Source organism: Triticum aestivum, chromosome 5A (genome assembly GCF_018294505.1).
Source record: "Triticum aestivum cultivar Chinese Spring chromosome 5A, IWGSC CS RefSeq v2.1, whole genome shotgun sequence".
NCBI classification, from domain to species: domain Eukaryota; kingdom Viridiplantae; phylum Streptophyta; class Magnoliopsida; order Poales; family Poaceae; genus Triticum; species Triticum aestivum.
This window is the reverse complement of record NC_057806.1, coordinates 496,913,281-496,930,180: the sequence shown is the minus strand read 5'-3', so window position 1 is coordinate 496,930,180 and position 16,900 is coordinate 496,913,281. Positions and strand designations below refer to the sequence as shown.

General features: G+C 44.0%; 1 long non-coding RNA gene across 6 annotated transcripts; it reads left to right on the top strand.

Annotated features, from left to right (window-relative positions):
- The first annotated feature begins 874 nt into the window (after nt 1-874).
- LOC123104322 (uncharacterized) lies at nt 875-16,511 on the top strand. 6 transcript variants are annotated; one of them, XR_006450257.1, is made up of 6 exons: nt 875-1,296; nt 5,220-5,320; nt 13,672-13,721; nt 15,427-15,619; nt 15,703-15,756; nt 15,970-16,511. It is a non-coding gene; the product is annotated as an uncharacterized lncRNA (long non-coding RNA). The 6 variants fall into 6 exon arrangements; XR_006450258.1 differs by having other exon boundaries at nt 15,427-15,628; XR_006450261.1 differs by adding an exon at nt 14,105-14,168 and having other exon boundaries at nt 15,427-15,756.
- The last annotated feature ends 389 nt before the right edge of the window (nt 16,512-16,900 follow it).

The window sequence follows — 16,900 nt, the reverse complement described above, 5'->3', positions numbered from 1 at the left end:
GATACAAATTATTGGAAAGTAAAATGATTTTTTGTGCAACCATGATAGAGATTAGCATGGCTCTCTCATTGAGGACCGAAAACAAACAGCCACCCATCCATGACAAAATGTTTCTTTTAAAAAAAAGTTGAAAATGCTTGTGTTTCGAAAATGTACGCAAATTTTGGAAAAAAATCATGTTCATGTTCATGGTTCTATTTTTTACACAAATTCAAAAAATGTTCGCATTTTTAAAATTTTGTTTGGAGTTTTAAAAGATGTTCATGCTTCTAAAAAATGTTCATGTTCATGCTTCTAAAAAATGTTCCGATTTAATAATAATAATAATATAGGTTTGCATTTTCATGAAATGTCTGAGGTTTTACAAAGTATTTAAAAATAAAAAAGGTCCGTGTTTTAAAAATACTCACTTTTCTGAAAGAAAAAAAAACGTATTTTGAAGTTTCAAAAACCGGTCTCTAATTTCTCACTGTTGATGGTTTCTTAATGTTGTCGTACCTTTTGGGACACGTAATCTACTCATGTCAACTAGTTAGTGGGGAGCGCAGGTAAGTTGTCAGGTCCCTAGTTCGATCTATGTTAACCTTAGTTTTTTTTTACTATTTCATTATTTTTACTGTTCGAAGGGCAAAATGGGCTAGGCCAGTTGGGGGTACCCTGTACGAAGAAAAACACAGCTGGGCACCAGGCGTGAAGGATTGTCCCATAAAAAGAAATCAGCGCGAAAGAAAAATCATCATCGGGCAAAAAAAAACAACAAGAGAGCCACAAACAAAACTTAGATGTGACATAATGTCACATTTAGATGTGTCCTAGACACACCCTTATAAGAAAAGGCAACACACAAATGACCCAAATACCAAGCCCAGATGGCCCTTTTTGCCGGGGCATGCCTCTCATTAGTTTACACCAGATCCCTTCCGTCCCGTGCCCAAGTCCCGCAGCACTATCGCGCCCAAGAGGATTCAAAAGGGAGCGGCGGCGGCGAGAGGCCCGGCGCCGACCGCAACCCTAGCCCGAATCAGCACCCGCCGCCCCGGAGGGTGCCGCTGCGGCGGCCGAGGCCGACGACGAGGTGCGGCGCCTGTTCACGGCCCTCAGCCAGGTCCACGCCGACCTCGCCCTGGCGGTCTGCCGCAGGCGGAGCGGCGGTCCATTGTTGACGAGGCGCGCTGGCGGCCCGTGCGGTCCCGATCCCAGGTGCTGGTCCACCGGCGTGGATGAGGAGCCCAGGAGCAGGCAAGTTGGCTAGATCTCGCAGCCCCGGCCGTCCCGTCCACGTCCTAGGGTTCCGAGGTACGCGACTGAGATCCCGATTTTTTTTGAGGGAGCGACGACCTCTGATCCAAAATAAGTACCGCAATTTTGAACTAAGGCTAGTTCAGCCTTAGTTCAAAACTGTGACACTTATTATGGATCGGAGGGAGTAGTAATTATAAGTAGTACATCCATTTTTGCTACAAAAGAGTTCCAACTTCCAACCCAAATAGTTGCTAGTGCTAGTTTAAGCAGTTATCTCGTCCCGGTTTGGTTGAATGAAGATAGGATGGTGAAAGAAATGAGGAAGGGATGCCTTTGCTGTGCCTGTGAGCTTTTTCTTTCTTGGCTTCAGTTTCTTGAATAACATCACTGTCTATAACTCACCTATGGGATTGGTAACCAGTCTATATGGTATAGAGACACCCAAAATGTTGCTAATTACCAGCACCCAATTATGCACCAGAAACAGTAATCTTTTTTTTTTCTTGTATTTAGTAATTTACCATTAGACCTAAACTCAGTTTACAATATTGAATTGTCTGAGTTGAGTAATAAATTCAAGATTTGGCCTTCGAGTAGAAAGTTAAACTAGCTGGACAGTCTTCACGCGCCAATTAGTGAAGGCAGTGAAGTTACACACAACTCCATTCTTGGCATGGATTATATATCCAAAAGCTTAGTGGGCTGACACAATAGTAGGTGGACACATAAAGCAGGAAATATTTAGGCATAAATGTTTACTAAACTAGAATTCATTTCATAATAGCACATTCATGTTGAGAAATTCTTATATACGACCTTTGAATTGTAGCCAGTTAACTTCGGATAAGTTGTATCACTTACTAAAAGAAGGTGGGCCTTACCGTGTGGGGAGGTTGCTAAATCAATAAAAACGTGTTCATCATTCATGTGAATACGAATAAATCAAGTTTAAAATTCACCATACATATTGATATAAATTCAGAAACATGCAAATACAGCTACAATAATGAGTAAGATACATGTAAAGTTTATTTATTCTCAAAATAATCTAAGAAATATTCAGTCTTCATGCCAAGTTGCCTATAATAAATGGTCACCAACTATCATGAATGATAAAATCCATCTTCTTCGCTATTTGGACTGCTCAGGCTTGTCAGCACTATGCACCCATGAGCAACTGCACTGTAGACATAAAATGGTTAGGCGTTAGCTCATAGTGTCAAATGCGCGATTAGCTTATATTGCATTGCATCTGAGTAGAGTAGAGACACAATGGATGTAGTATGAGGTGGTCACCTATGAGGGTGTCTGCGTGGGCTCTGGCCGCGCACTCCGCGATCCTGGTCCTATTCATGTGACGCCATTGGGCTTGTTCGCTACCGGCTCTGGCTCTCGGACGATGCCACATGATATCTTTGTGTTGAACACCTCTCTAGTTGATATTGTGCCATGACCGCCCAACGGTTTCACCATGCGCAATGTGTCGGTGCTGAGGTCGTCTGCGCATGATGGAATGTTGGGAGTTGTGGCACAGTATGCATCAGGGAGGCGTTGAACATAGGAGCGGCGTGTGGCAGGGTCGACCGGTGGCGGACAAGGCCAAGGCGCAAGTCGCATGATTAGGATAACCAGGATCAAGGAAGTTGCCACAAGAGCCTCGGATGCCCTTGCAAGCGGCCACCATGTACTCCATCCATAGTACCTGGGTCCAGCAGGTGGCAACCCCGAGCCAGCTAAGTAGCGATGAAGATGAATATTTTGTTTTCATGCTGGTCAATGCGTATATTCTGTTGGTGGAAACTTTGCATGAAGTTCGTAAGTCTTTGATTACTTATAAAATAATAAATTATTTGATGTATTTTTACTTAATTGCCAGAGTTGTATTTGCATGACTTCTGTACCATATTATGTTTTATTTCTATATGTGTATGGCGAATCTTAAAGTTGATATAATTTTGGTTAACACATGAATGAGTGAAAATGATTTTCTGGCCATAGCAACCTCCCAACATCCTAAGGCTTTTTTTCTATGTAATAAATACACTTTATCAGAAGTTTACTGGCTTTAATTCAAAGGTTATTGCGCTTGTAAATTATTCCTATATATAAGAATTGCTTGACAATAATATGATCTGTACGGATAAATTCTGCTCAGTCAAAGCATTCATCATGCTTATTTTCTGCTTCTGGTCAGTATGATTTTACAAAAAGCATTTGCACATTTCTTTTTTGCTTCAGCTAAAAAAACATTTGTTCAGCACTAACACCATGATTTTTTTGCGTGTTAATCAAGGAGGTAATTCAAGTCATCTATGATGTCTAAAAGGATTGCATTGCCTTGATAGATGCCACAAGTAGTTAGCCAGCAACCATAGCTATTTGGCGAGCTATGTCGGGTGCCATACCTAAACGGTGTTGTTCGTTGCAAATATACGTACGTACTTTAAGTCTAAAGCTGAGTCGTAGCTCCTGCTGGCCTGGTTGGCTGTTTGCTGATTGGCCTAGTTACTAATGTGCGTAGGCCACAACTCCGGGATGCTAAAATTGAGTGTGGTCACCACGCATACAACCAAACCTAGCTACTGCGTGAAATCACGATCGTGTGTGGTGGAGGCGGCAGCGGCAGCGAATAGCTAAAAAGCACGGACACGGGGACGGAAGGACGGGGATACGCATACGGGGATACGGGATACGGCATTTTCCAAAAACAGCCATTCGCGGATACGGTGAGTATATATAAAATAAAATAAAAATATGACATATAATATATAATTAAGACAGAAAATTAAAGAAAAGGAGTTGAGAATAGAGAATATTGCCCCATTTGGTGGCTCTTTTATCAAGTGCTTGATTGATCCTCGTCCCCCCATGTCATTGCAAGTTGCATCTTGCAGAACACATCAAACAGCAAAGAAGATTAGAAAAATAGAAGACATAACCAGAAGACAATATGAACACATCAAAAGAGTAAAGACTTTTGCTTTGCTCACCCAATTTGCAATGCCATTTGGCTCCCAATTGCAGCACCAGGACCCGGACGCCCTTCACTCTCACCCACGGATGATTGGCTACCGGCTGCCATGGTTTTGGTACCTATCAGGCCAACAACAAGCAATCAATTCCTATCAAGAACAGCAGCAGCCAGCAGCACAAGCAAAGAGCAGAAAGCAGCAAGCATCAGATCCAATAACTTAGTGCAAGCAAACAGCAGTAGAGCACCAAGCACCAAGCATCTGAAGATTAAAAGTGGAAGAGGCTGAAGAAGAATGAGGAGAGGATGCAGCTGGGTTACCTGCGGCTGCGAGGAGAGGCTGCTGCTGCTGGTGGTGCTGGAGGGGACAGTCGCCGGTCGAATCCAGGAGCGCCGGCGGTGGTGGCGGCGAGTCCAGGAGGTGGCGGCGCTGTCTGTGCGACCTGGGAGGCAGGGAGGGAGCGCCTCTTCATTATGTCGTGACCCTGCAAAGTAGGGTTTCCTGATGGGCCGAGGCTGTTTTTTGGGCCAGGCCGTATCCCTAACGTGTCCCCGCGTATCCCAATCGTTTTTTCATTTTTTTTAATTCGAATTTCGGGGATACTCTAAAATTCGCGTATCCCGGCGTATCCCGCCGTATCCCCGTATCCCGCCGTATCAGGACGACAGTTCGGCGATTCCTGGCGTGTCCGTGCTTTTTAGGCAAATAGGGCATTAGGGCACGGCAGAGCGGTAGCAGCTGGCGGCCCGCGGCCGCCATGGGCCGGCAAGGTGGTGAACAGCGACTCAGCGATGCCGTGAGAGTGAGCAGATCAGCGGATGGCGTCAAAAAAAGATCGAATATTTGTATTATGTTGCTGACTTCCGCCGATTGAAATTGTATTAGATCAAGTATTCAAATACATACTTATGTTCTCTAGTTTTAGTTCTGTACTTGTGCACTGCATTTATTCTAGTGCTCTCACATCGTTGAAAAACTAATTGATTTGTTTCTTCTTGTGACTAGATATGGATATTTAAAGGAATTGATCTTGCTGAAATTAAGAAAGAATTTCAAAATATACCAAGAAGAATGCCTTTGCCACAGTCAATAAAGCTTTATTATAGGTATGTATTCTTTATAACTATCTTCACTTGTATAACTTGTTTTTATGATTATATAGCACTAGTTACATATTCATGATTTATCTATGCTATCTATTTTTGTAGACATCTTTATGCGTGTCTTAGTTAATAAAGATGATAAATTGGTGATCTGTAATCCATATAATCTTCATTTAGTGAGGTATTTTGATACCAGTATTTACTTTTTGGATTTCGGTTGTATTTGCTGAATATAAAGTATTCTAGTGAGCTCCTGCATCGTTCTAGTATATGTGATTTTCTTCTTTAAAAACAACGCCACAGCTGAAAATTATTCCGCCACTGCTAGCAACGAAGTAGAATTTGAGATTTCCTCGTGCAAGGGTATTAAACTGGTTTGCATAAGGAAAATGTATTAATCTTCCTTGTGCAAGGGTATCAAAATGTATTAATCTGGTTTGCATAAGGATTCGCTTAGGTAGCTGGAACGTAGGGTCTCTGACAGGGAAGCTTCGGGAGCTAGTTGATGCAGCGGTGAGGAGAGGTGTTGATATCCTTTGCGTCCAAGAAACCAAATGGAGAGGACAGAAGGCGAAGGAGGTGGAGGATACCGGCTTCAAGCTGTGGTACACAGGGACGGCTGCAAACAGAAATGGCGTAGGCAAACAGAAATGGAGAAGTACAAGATGGCGAAGAAGGCCGCAAAGCGAGCTGTTGGTGAAGCAAGGGGTCGGGCATATGAGGACCTCTACCAACGGTTAGGCACGAAGGAAGGTGAAAGGGACATCTATAAGATGGCCAAGATCCGAGAGAGGAAGACGAGGGATATTGGCCAAGTCAAATGCATCAAGGACGGAGCAGGCCAACTCTTGGTGAAGGGCGAGGAGATTAAGCATAGATGGCGGGAGTACTTCGACAAGCTGTTCAATGGGGAGAATGAGAGTTCTACCATTGAACTGGACGACTCCTTTGATGAGACCAGCATGCGTTTTGTGCGGTGAATCCAGGAGTCTGAGGTCAAGGAGGCTTTAAAAAGGATGAAAGGAGGCAAGGCGATGGGCCCTGATTGTATCCCCATTGAGGTGTGAAAAGGTCTCGGGGACATAGCGATAGTATGGCTAACCAAGCTTTTCAACCTCATTTTTCGGGCAAACAAGATGCCAGAAGAATGGAGACGGAGTATATTAGTACCAATCTTCAAGAACAAGGGGGATGTTCAGAGTTGTACTAATTACCGTGGAATTAAGCTGATGAGCCATACAATGAAGCTATGGGAGAGAGTCATTGAGCACCGCTTAAGAAGAATGACAAGCGTGACCAAAAATCAGTTTGGTTTCATGCCTGGGAGGTCGACCATGGAAGCCATTTTCTTGGTACGACAACTTATGGAGAGATATAGGGAGCAAAAGAAGGACTTGCATATGGTGTTCATTGACTTGGAGAAGGCCTATGATAAGATACCGCGGAATGTCATGTGGTGGGCCTTGGAGAAACATAAAGTCCCAGCAAAGTACATTACCCTCATCAAGGACATGTACGATAATGTTGTGACAAGTGTTCGAACAAGTGATGTCGACACTGATGACTTCCCAATTAAGATAGGACTGCATCAGGGGTCAGCTTTGAGCCCTTGTCTTTTTGCATTGGTGATGGATGAGGTCACAAGGGATATACAAGGAGATATCCCATGGTGTATGCTCTTTGCGGATGATGTGGTGCTAGTTGACGATAGTCGGACGGGGGTAAATAGGAAGTTAGAGTTATGGAGACAAACCTTGGAATCGAAAGGGTTTAGGCTTAGTAGAACTAAAACTGAGTACATGATGTGCGGTTTTAGTACTACTAGGTGTGAGGAGGTTAGCCTTGATGGCCAGGTGGTACCTCAGAAGGACACCTTTCGGTATTTGGGGTCAATGCTGCAGGAGGATGGGGGTATTGATGAAGATGTGAACCATCGAATCAAAGCCAGATGGATGAAGTGGCGCCAAGCTTCTGGCATTCTTTGTGACAAGAGAGTGCCACAAAAGCTAAAAGGCAAGTTCTACAGGACGGCGGTTCGACCCGCAATGTTGTATGGCGCTGAGTGTTGGCCGACTAAAAGGCGACATGTTCAACAGTTAGGTGTGGCGGAGATGCGTATGTTGAGATGGATGTGTGGCCACACAAGGAAGGATCGAGTCCGGAATGATGATATACGAGATAGAGTTGGGGTAGCACCAATTGAAGAGAAGCTTGTCCAACATCGTCTGAGATGGTTTGGGCATATTCATTGCAGGCCTCCAGAAGCTCCGGTGCATAGTGGACGGCTAAAGCGTGCGGAGAATGTCAAGAGAGGGCGGGGTAGACCGAAGTTGACATGGGAGGAGTCCGTTAAGAGAGACCTGAAGGATTGGAGTATCACCAAAGAGCTCGCTATGGACAGGGGTGCGTGGAAGCTTGCTATCCATGTGCCAGAGCCGTGAGTTGGTTGCGAGATCTTATGGGTTTCACCTCTAGCCTACCCCAACTTGTTTGGGACTAAAGGCTTTGTTGTTGTTGTTGTTTGTGCAAGGGTATCAATCTGACTTCTAGTCAAACAGCTCCTCGTCTGCACCACCTTGCTCCCCACGACCACTAGCAGTTGCACCAGACACAAAAATGAAGCAAACATGTTATGTTCAACATATGTCGCACTTGCATCTGAGCAGATGAGACACGTTGGATGAAGTACAAGGTGGTTACCTGCAAGGATGTCTGCACGGGCTTTGGATGCGATTCTAACCATCCTATTTAGGCGCTGCACCATGGGCTCGTTTGTCGCTGCCGATGTCGCTCGGTCACCGCTCCGTGTCATGCTAGCAAATTAGCCCATAGGCTATCTGCGCGACATAGATCTAGGGCCTCCAAGAAGCGTATGCCCATGGAGACCAATGTTGAAGCCCATTAGTACCGTACATTGCATAGATCCGTTGCTCGCAAGAAGCGCACGCTTGTGGAGGCGACCAACGTCGAAGCTTGTCAGTTCTGTTCGGTGCATAGATCTCATGTGTACAAGAGGCTCACCTCTATGCAGGTGGTCAACTTTGAAGTTCGTCATCTTTGCGAGCTACACAGATCCAGTGTCTTCGAGAAATGCAAACCCGCAGATCGGCTCTCCACACGTCATAGATCCGCTGTCATTGAGAAAGGCGAGCTCATTGTCGTGCCCAATCGTCTCTCTTCATTGCACAATTCTATTGCCTGCTTCTCGTGTAAGAGTGCCGCAACAACCGAAGTTGATGCCGTTGAGCAGGTTGGCACTCTGTGTTTGGCTTGATGCCGACACTCCTAGCACCGACGAAGCGTTAAGAGGATTGGAAGCCACCGGGATTGAGCCATTGAGGACGCCACACTCAACGAGGAGAAATGGCGGGAGCTCCGATGCTGCATAGTCAAAGACTTTGAAATGCCGTTCCCTCCGGTGGTGCGGTACCTCGGTCGATGCGCTTGCACCACACGCAGCGACGTGGGGAGAAGCAGATCACAAGTCATGGCATTGTCATTGTACACGGTATGATCGGCGAGGAGGCCGTTAAGCTGAGAGCTCTGGACGGGGGAGACACCCATGCCGAAAAACCGAAGCGTGATGCACCACCTCTAAAAGGAATGAGATGGGCGTAGGATGCCCTTGAAGGGACTCGGCTACTTGTCTGCGCTCCTGCAGTAGCCAGAGCATTGGTGAGGTAGCTAAACATATTTGTTGGTCGGGCCGGGTTCTCCCTGGGACCTTTGATGCTTGGTGGGCCTTCCGATCGTTTCATCTTCTCGTCTCTATTGCTTTGTTTCCCACACACTACAAAAGTATAATTAAGAACTTGTTAGCTTCACAAACTCAATAGTATTACTATTCTGTTATTCTTCGCACCGGTCACGTGCACATAACCTACCTGACGAAAGAAGCTATTTTGCGTCATGTCTTTTGGCGGGAGAAATGCGTAGAGATTTAGAGGTGCTTTATTATGAACTGACATAGGCACCATCTGTAGCCCCTGGTAAAGTGCTATTTTAGGAACGGAATCAATTCTCATATATCCAAATTAATTGTCATCTATTTATGTACAAATATACGACAACACAAACATTAATGTACTACCAATTATTCTCATTACAATGTTTTCGTGAGTTTTAAATGCGACTATTTATTGGAGCGCATCCATATATGGATATCAATCAAATATTTCCTAGTATATCTCGGTGCATTAATGAAACAATCATAAGGATCCACTCAAAAAATCAATAACACAATTAGTCTATAAACTCGAGAATCATAGTAGAGCAAAACGGCAAGTCAAAGAAAAGTTTTCATAAGACTGAAGACTAAAACATGAGAACTATCTTCCCAAGGGTTAAACCAAAGCAGCAAGGAGTAATTCTCATGTTTTAATCTTCAAGTCTTATGGAAACTTTCTTTGCCTTGCCGCTTTGCTCGAGTATGATTCTCAGGTTTATACGCTACTTATGTTTTATCGTCCTGCTGATCATTTCATTAATTGACTGAGATATAGTAGGGAATATTTGATTGATACGTATATAAGGATGTGTTGCAAACAAATAGTCGCATTTAAAGCTCGGCAAAATATCAGAACGAGAATAATTGGTAGGACATTAATGTTGTCGTTTAATTTGGATATGTGTGAATTGGTTTTGTTCCTCAAAAGCGCTTTAGCAGGGGCTATAAATACCGCTATTTCTGTTCGGAACAGAGTACATCTAAATCTTTGCGTATTTGTTTCCCGTTCAAAGACGTACCTCGTGCAAAGTAGTCTCTTTCGGTAGGGTAGGTTCTACGCACATGGCCAGTGTGAAGAGTAACACAGTAGCAATACTCTTGAGTTTGTGAAGCTAATGTGTTCTTAATAGTAGTTTTGTAGTGTGTGGGAAACAAAACAATCGAGACGAAAAGATGAGACGGTCGGGAGGCCCATCAAGCATTGGAGGCACCGAGAACTCGACCTGACCAGGAAATATGTTAAACTACGTCCTCACCAATGCTTCGACTATTGCAGGAGCACGGACAAGTAGCTGAGTCCCTCTGAGGGCATCCTACGTCCATCTTGGTCCTTCAGAGATGGCGCATCGCGCTTTCGTCTTTCGTCCACATGTGTCTCCCTTGTACAAAGCTTCCAGCTTCACAGCCCCTCGCCAGCCATGCCATGCCCATGCAGGGAAACAACGACGTCACTTGTGATCTGCTTCGGTGAAATGGTGTTTCGTGGTCTTCGGCCATGCTGCCTCGGAGTGACCGCCATTTCTCCTTCCAGACGCCACAACCACACTTTGCCCCGAGCGACGACTTCGACTACGGATCGTCGGCGCAAAATCATCCCAACCACTACCTCGACTCCATTTTGGCGAATCGTCCTCTTGTGCCATGCCAACCTTTGTGCACTCGCACTAGCCACTCAAATTTGCAGTTTATGGCATGGCCACGACAGGAGGTGCCCTTACAGTTCCTTGTGGAGCGTGGGGTCATTGGTGGCTTGATCCCAGTGGCTTCCAATTCTCTTAATGCTTCACCTGTGCTAGGAGCGTCGGGATCAACCCGAGCATAGAGTGTTGGCATGCTCAACGGCGTCAACTCCGCTTGTTGTGTCATGCTTCCACGAGAAATGGACAAAAAAATTGTGGAACGGAGAGTTAGTTTGCCGTGACAATGAGCTAGCCTTTCTCATGGGCGTCGGATCCATGTCTCGTGGAGAGCCGATCTGTCATGATGGCAAACTTGCATTTCTCGTAGGCACGAGATTTGTGCAGCCCAGGGAGCTGACGGGCTTCTAAGTTGTCCGCCTGCATAGGGATGCGCTTCTTCTAGGCGCTACACCTATGCACAACCAACAGAGTTGATGGGATTCGATGATGGTTGCCTCCACGGGCGTCCGCTTCTTGCGGGCACCGGATCCGTGCAAAGTACGATGTCGATTGGCTTCAACATTGGTCTCCATGGGCATACACTTCTTGGAGGCCCCAGATTTGTGTCGTGCAGACAACCTACGAGCCTCCTTACTAGCAGAACATGGGTTGGCGATGACAAATGAGCCCATGGCGCGCCGCCTGAATAAGATTGTTAGTCGTGGAAAGACATCCTCGCAGGTATCCACTACGAACTTCATCCATCGTGTCTCATCTGCTCAGAGGCAAGTGCGACACATGCTGAACACAACATTTTTGCTTCATTTTTGTGTTCGGTGTAGCCGCTCGTGGTTATGAGGGGCAAGGTGATGCAAATCAGGAGCTGCCTGACTGGACCAGTCAGCGAAGGATATGAATCTTGCTGGTTGACGCCTATCTTTTGTCAGCCAGCGTGAAGAAAAAAAATCTTAGATGTGTCTTTACTCTATTGGAGTATTATTTTAAATAAATGGTCACTAGAACAACATCATGTTTTACTGTAATTTATTGCTATATCAATATGTAAGGTGGTCTTAATTTTATTAATTTGATGTTCCTTGGTGAAATGTGATTATATATATACCTTTTAATTTTTCTTTCGAGTAGAATTATGTCATTTACCTTGAATGGATAAGGGGTCAAAGTTGGGCATCTTTTACCCTAAGGTTGTCTAGGAGCTTATGTCTAATGGTGATAGTTCAGATGATAATAGTGAAGATGCAGAATTAGAACATCACATTATTCAGTTAGCTTCCCTTGGTCTCGTGGTAAATTTCGACATTACTCATGATGGGGGGTCGCACTAGCTGGTAACCTAGATGTGATGCACAAGAGACAAAGTTTACCCATGTTAGGGCCCTCACCAGCAAGGTACACCATACCCTTGCTTGGATGTATAATATGGATCTAGTCCTGTATAAGCACGAGGATTTGGACATTTGTTGTACAAAGGTTGCTGACCGTAGGGATCGCGTAGGTCAAGATGTGTCTGAGAGCCGCCGTGAGTTCTTGCCTTGCCTAATCCCATTGTTAGAACCTTGCACAAAATGAAGCCTTCTCAGGGCACTTGCATTCTGGACCGTTTGAGTGCGTGCCCAAAATACTTTCAGCCGTTCGATTTCTTGATGAGATGATCATGACCGTTGGATCAAAGCTGATGTGACAATCAGTGAAGTGCTCTTTTATGGTACCCACAAGTAAATATGAGCCATCCATTTAGTCTAATATGATGGATACAATTTTTTTGACTCCAATATGGATACCTGGGAGTACCACAGCCAAAAGTTGAGGAGTACCTTGATTTCAAGGGTAAATTGGTAATTAACGTGATATTATGTGATGGTGGTATTTAATTCCCCACTAATTACGGGATGTGATCAACATCCATAGCGGACCAGCGGGAGATCTCGGCCAGGAATCACACGTAGAGATGCATCAGGAAGATTTGTTGGCATCTTCAAACTATGAAGGAGAGATGCACAAAACCCTAATTTAATAATTGCAACTGCAAGATCAAAGAACTCCAACGATTCAACTGGCTGACGGCTTGCAAGTACTCAGATAAGGCATGCATCCAAGAGGCCTCGCCGGCGACTAAAGTTACTGGAGGCGGCAGCAGATGCATGCAATGGTCCTGCAGGGAGGACATGGCCATGGCTATGCACGGTCACTTGATCAGGGAGGCGGCGGCAACTGCTGGAGCAGCCCATCGGCGGGGAATTAGATCCAAAAATAAATAAACATTAGCCAAACTACCCTTTTAAACCAAGGGCTGGATTTAACCAGTACTCCCACACCTACCTAAGGAGTACCAGGGTACCGTAAAAAAACCTCGGTGAATTTATGCCTTATCTAGCTGTAGTCAGTGGGGCTGCTTCTGTCAGCGACCGCGGAAGTGGGTGTGGCTGGTGCTGGCTATAGTGTGCGCAGAGGGTGTGCCACCGCTTGTAGTTTTCGGTGGCCGCCGAGGGTAGTTCAGGAATTTCACTTCTTTGGCCTTGTGGGCGTGCCGTGGATGGCTAGGGGATGAATAGGGGTGAGGAGGGTGAATGATTGGTGAGAACCTTAGCTGCCATCCTTGTCGTATGCCTTATCTATGCTTGTTCTGGTTGCAGTCCTGTGGATCAAGGTGTTGTTCTCGAGTGCTAGAGTAATTTGCTTATCCTGTCGGCTCCCAGCTTCCAGGTTCTAATTATATGTGGTTCCAGTCCTGTGGATCAACATGTTGTTCTTGGGTGCTGGATTAATTTGGTTATCCTATCGGCTCCCAGCTTCCATTATATGAGGACTTGGTGCTTTACTGTCGGTTGTTTTGTTCGGTTCTCTTGTTTTCTGATTCTTTGCTTCATTTGTTCCGCATGTTGATATGCTTGTCCTTGTTAGTTTGCCTCGCCTGTGGCTCTGGGGTTTCTTGTTCTTCTTTGATTATGATGTTTGTTGGCTGATTCTATTCCATCTTGTTTTTTCAGGACTCTATGCTGTTGGTTGGTCTGTGCTATTCTTCTTTTATCGTCTATAGGTGGGACATGCTCTTTACCCTGCATTTTCGTATCTATATACCTGTGTCCTAATCCTTTTTCGGCTGTCGGTTTTCCATTCCGGGTCTATAAATTCCTTCTATTGGATGCTTTGGTGGACACAAAAGCTTAACACATGTTACATTGTGCTATTTGCTGAGGTAGATGTTTGACTCCTTTCGTGTGTCATATAGAACATCCATATGAGATAAAGCAAAAAGGCAGAGACCAAATATAAGAGCTGAGGGATATGTGGAAGAGGGAGGGGATGAGCTTGAGGCTTATGAGCCAATCAAATAATCGAACGTGCATGGTTTCTTGAATTTTCAATTGTTGAATCTGTCAACCTGAAGATTTTTTTTTTCTTATTTGCGGCAAACTCCAGGGTAAAATATAAAACAGAATCTGTCACCTGAAGGCATTTTGTCGAAGCCTTGCTCAGAGGTTGGGTGAGTTGATTTATCTGATCTGTATACTGATGGATGCCAATAAATAAGCTTGATCTATGAATAGTTTAGTCGCCAGTAGATGAGCTGATGAACCAATAGCATGTAGTAATGGTAGGTATGATTTTGTTCTAAGTTGTGGTTACATAATGACATATCTAGGATGGACCTTTAGCTACTGAGGCCTGAATATAGAAAGTTGATAAAAAGAATCTCATTTTATTTGGATTTTTTTAAACTGCAGCCCATAAGTAGCACTATTAATTGCTCTGTTATCATTTGCTAGAATTTCTTGCTTTTGAAAGGAATTTAGAAGGATCTTAAGAATAGTACATTCAGTTATTTCATATTTGTCTTGATGTTCCTTACCAAAGCAGCAACCTTATATTGCTATTTCATGCCGTGCTCTTCTTAATTTCTTATCAATGAGAAGACAGCTCAAAAGAATGTCTCTTGTGAGTTATTACATGAACCTCTATGAAACAGCAAGCTTTCAGTATCCTAGGATTTTGCTACCAATCATTGTTTTTTTGGGTGACAAACCAATCATTGAGTCTTACTTAAATGCTTGCATGATATTATTCGTTCACCATATTGCACTTGGTGAGACCATTTATCATGAATCTATATTTTTCCATCTTCAGAGCGCGCCTTCATTTGTTAAAAAAAGTCAGTATGGGTAAATATTAGTTTCACTTTGCATAGTAGTATAACCAGGTCTGTTGAACTCTACATTTTCTGCATGTTATCATGTTTTTGTTTGAAAGCAAGCTAATTGGACAGCGGTGTTTATTTGCATGAATGCCTTGCCATTTTGCTGGAAGTTACTTGATGCATGAGGTGCTCTTTATAATTTGTATGTGAGAGAGGATTAGTTTGTCAAGCTTTCTATTGATAAAACCATTTCATTAGTTTTTTTTGGGGGGGGGGGGGGGTTACAGTCAGTCTATATTGGATGAAAGACATAGTTCGTGTGAATCATGACTTTCCCTGCATTTACCTAATTTCGCTCAAAAAAAGTTCCAGTTAGCTATAAGGATTCTTTAGAAAAAATTCTCAGGGACTATTGAATCAGGGGCGAAGACTCAAATGTGTAGTGATTCTTTAGACAAAAGCCGAAAAGGGTCTGATTATTGTGTCTGTTCAGTGTCCACCATCCACAAATGGCTCTATTTAAATTGGAGTATGTAGTTCATTTTAGCCGATGAACTTGCTGGATCACCTCCATTGCAGGAGTTTAGCTGATATGTATTGTATGCAGATGATTATGAGCAAGATGCAAGGACACAAAAAGCCTGGGATGCAGAAAGGTTAGAGGCGAGCTGCCGCTAGCGCACGGTGGCGTGCTGCATCTCCCGTCGGTGCTTGCCACAGGAGAACTACATCCCTGGCCTATTCTTCTATGCCTCAGCTGCTGCCTCTCCAAGCAATGCCAAACCTATAGGCTATAACAGGTTCAGGAGGTGTTTATCCAATGATTCAGTAACTTAACATTCTAATTTACTTGTCTTTTGCTCATGAGGCATGGTGTCTTTAGGTTATTGAAGGGGATTGTGTATGGATGCCGACATTCAGACTGGTCAGCTAAGAGGTTAGAATTACCCAAATTTCCTCTTATTTATAATAGTATAATACTGCAGTGGTAGCCTGTCCTGCTATTTTCTTGTCCAAAAAAGTGTGATACTAACATTTTCACTACAGTTTTATCTTACTGTTAGAAAAACAGATGATTCCTATACTATACAACTTTACTGCATGCATACCTGATCCTCTGTTTCCTCTGTTCTCTTGGTTGGCTTTGCAGACCAGGACACACAAATCTGGAGAGGTCCTTGGTCATCAGCTGGTCCATCATGGGGTATGTAACTTCACTGAGATCATGCATGCTCCTTATAAGCTGGGGATATAAGTTCTTAGGATTAACTGTATCATCTAGCCGCGAGACGCCGCTTTTACTATTAGAATAACTTAAAATCTTCTCTTCAAATAATGCAATGCAAGGATGATTTTGACATATAGATGTTGATGTCCCAAGCTGAATTTCAAGATACTCATGGCAGCAATTTCCCACAAAAGTGGTGTGGGTTAATTCGCTATACTGTTAGAATTACGCGAGGTAGGCGTGTATCATTGGGGTGGTACTGAGTCAACTAAGAGTCAGAAGCGCTAATATGTGTGCATTACCTACTGTTGTATATTTTTCAATCATGCACTATGTTCTCTTAATGATTAATTGTGGATGAAATGGATGAGGGCAATAATGCTCATGTGCTTATCCTGAATGGATGAACAGAACTCTAGAAACTTGAATGGAAAGAACCTTTAAAGCAGGGGATTACTGAGAAATTATGTTGCATATTGTTGTTGTATGTCCTATTGGTTGCCAAAGTGATGGCATGTGGTCCATGGTCTCTTAAAATGCGCTTATCCTAATTATCTCATCACTTGATTGACATGAACAAATGGTAAATTCTGTAGCTTTGTATAACGGTGGTGCAGGGCCGCAGGCCAAAATTGAGCATGTTAATGTTGGGATTTACATCCTTGGTCCTCATGGTGCTGCCGCTGAAGTAGATCATATGCATTTTACTGAAGTGGGAGTACTGCCAGTTCTCCACTCAGCGTAATATCCCTGTGATATACTCCCACTTCATTACGCTGAGGCCTTATTCGGTTGAGGTGGTTTTTGAAGGGGAATGGCAAGGTTTGAGGGGGATTAGATCCCCTACAAGCCA